The sequence below is a fragment of the Coenobita brevimanus genome, chromosome 86 (genome assembly GCF_032717465.1).
Source record: "Coenobita brevimanus isolate Jiangsu-jjx chromosome 86, ASM3271746v2, whole genome shotgun sequence".
Taxonomy (NCBI): Eukaryota; Metazoa; Arthropoda; class Malacostraca; order Decapoda; family Coenobitidae; genus Coenobita; species Coenobita brevimanus.
Window position 1 is genome coordinate 18,292,237 of NC_137039.1, and position 2,553 is coordinate 18,294,789.

Sequence of the window (2,553 nt, forward strand, 5' to 3'; positions counted from 1 at the left end):
AAGTGTACACTGGGATGGTAAGCTAATGCAGGATCTGACAACACAGGAACATGTTGATCGACTTCTCATCCTTGTATCGGGCAGTGGAGTCAGCCAGCTCCTCAAAGCTGCCAAAATCCCAAATTGCACTCGAAAGGAACAGGCCAAGGCAGTTGTTGAAGCATTAGAAGAGTGGGGCCTAGTTGAAAAAGTAGTTGGCATGGTTTTTGATACTACAGCATCCAATACAGGCCGTATCAATGGTGCATGTACACTCATAGAGCAGAAATTAGAAACGAATCTCCTGTACTTTGCCTGCAAACACCATATGCTGGAACTGGTTGCCAAAGCTGTTTATACAACACAGATGACACCAACAAAAGGCCCGGATGAGCTGCTGTTTAAACGTTTCCAGGCAAAATGGGAGTCCATCGAGCAAAATATGTTTGAAACTGGTGCTGATCATGAAGAGGTCACACTACTCATCAAAGATACTCAAATCGAAGTGATTTCCTGGGCTGAAAAGGCTTTGGAAGAGCTAAATGATCTGAGGGATGACTACCGAGAACTTCTGGAGCTCTCATTGATTTTCCTTGGAGGAACTCCATCTAGAGGAGTTCACTTTATTCGTCCTGGACCAATGAGAATTGGGTCCTCGTCCTGTACCCTGGTAACACAGATAATTAAGAATACTAAAGAATTTTATTGATATACTTATGGTTTCATAACTTGTACAATAATGCAAATGTTCTTTATGTAGTGTAATATCTTAAAATCTTAATAATCTGAGGTTAAAACTCCTAAAAATATGTTTATTAATTTTGTTTAACAGTTTATATTTAGTCTGATAGCTATATGTCAGGTTTGCATATATTTAAATGTGTATGCGGAAATTGATAATGCGGTGAAACTTAAAAGTCGTTGTGCAACCTCTAAATATTATTTGATCCATACAATATTTTGCACACACCCATTTCAACCCTAAAGGAAAAAAACTGAGGGGTGGGAGATGGAAAAAATCAAAACTTGATATTGGCCCCTATAGCTAAAGACCACCCTAATATATATATATATATATAGATAGATATATATCCATCCATCCATTGCCAGACGCCATGTATCCCAAACGGGGTGGTCAAGGGCTTAGAGTTAATTGTTTTACAGGGAAGGGCACTAATCCTCCACCAACCCCACTTGACACGTAGGGATGCCAACAGCATCTGGTGTTCCAAGGCGGTCACCCATCCAAGTACTAACCAGACCCAACGTTGCTTAACTTCGCTGATCGGACAGGAAGCGGTGTACTCAACGTGGCATATATATATATATATATATATATATATATATATATATATATATATATATATATATATATATATATATAGGGAAGCATACATTCCTTTCTCATATCCTTTGACTAACGAACAAAAAGTCTTGGTTTAATCACACTTGCTCTAATGATGCCCATAACAAGGAGAGGGCCAATAAAAGGTACAGGAGCATACCCATCCCTGAACCGCATGTTTTCTATGTTTCTCCCCTGAACAGTGGTAAGTCTGTTCTTCGTTCTGCTAAAAATAATTTTATCCATAGTAAGTGCCCTGAACCCTTCAACTCGAATTCTTCCCGCTCCTTCTAGCATCTTGCCAAAAAACTTTCTAACATCTTTACCTCATCATCTGTCCTCCTCTTTTCTGCACTGATGGCTCAGTAGCCATTTCTTCTACTGATAAAACAGGTCTCTTCGCTCAAATTTTCTCCTTCAATTACACCTTAGATGATTCCAGTGCTGTTCCTCCATCACTTCCACCCTTGACTTCTTCATGGCTGATATTAAAATTTCTTCAACTGATGTAATTACTGCCATCACTGCCCTCAATACGAACAAGGCAAATGGGCCTGATGGGGTCCCTCCTGTTGTTCTCAAGAACTGTGCTTCAGTGCTTACACCCTGCCTAGGTAAACTCTTTCTCCTTTTTCTACCAACTTGTACCTTTCTTTCTTGCTGGAAGTTTGCATTCATTCAGCCAGTCCCAAAGAAGGTGACCATTCCCAACCCTCTGTCGCCCAGTCACTTTCACATCCTGTGTCTGAAAAGTTTTAGAGTTCCTTCTAAACAGAAAAATTTTAAAGCATCTTTCCTATCACAACCTTCTTTCTAATCGTCAGTATGAGTTCTGTCAGGGACATCCCACTGGCGATCTTCTCCCCTGCCTTTCAGACTCCTGGTCATCCTCCTTTCGGGATTTTGGCGAAAGCTTTGTCATTGCACTTGACATCTCAAAGACTCTTGATCGAGTCTGGCATAAATCTTTAATTTTCAAACTGCCCTCTTACATTTTCTGTCCTTCTATCTGTGCCTTCATGACTAGCTTCCTTTCTGGTCGTTCTATAGCTGCTGCTGTAGACGGCCATTGTTTTTCTCCTAGATCTATCAACAGTGGTGTTCCTCAGGGCTCAGTCCTATCACCAACTCCTTCCATTTATTCCTGAATGACCTTCCAAGCTGTAGAACTAACCCAATCCACTCATACGCTGATGAATCCATTCTTCACCTTTACATTCGCTTCCCGC

At 40.7% G+C, this 2,553-nt stretch overlaps 1 pseudogene; it reads right to left on the reverse strand.

Annotated features, from left to right (window-relative positions):
- Positions 1-1,187: 1,187 nt before the first annotated feature.
- Positions 1,188-1,306, reverse strand: LOC145410853 (5S ribosomal RNA; annotated as a pseudogene).
- Positions 1,307-2,553: the final 1,247 nt, after the last annotated feature.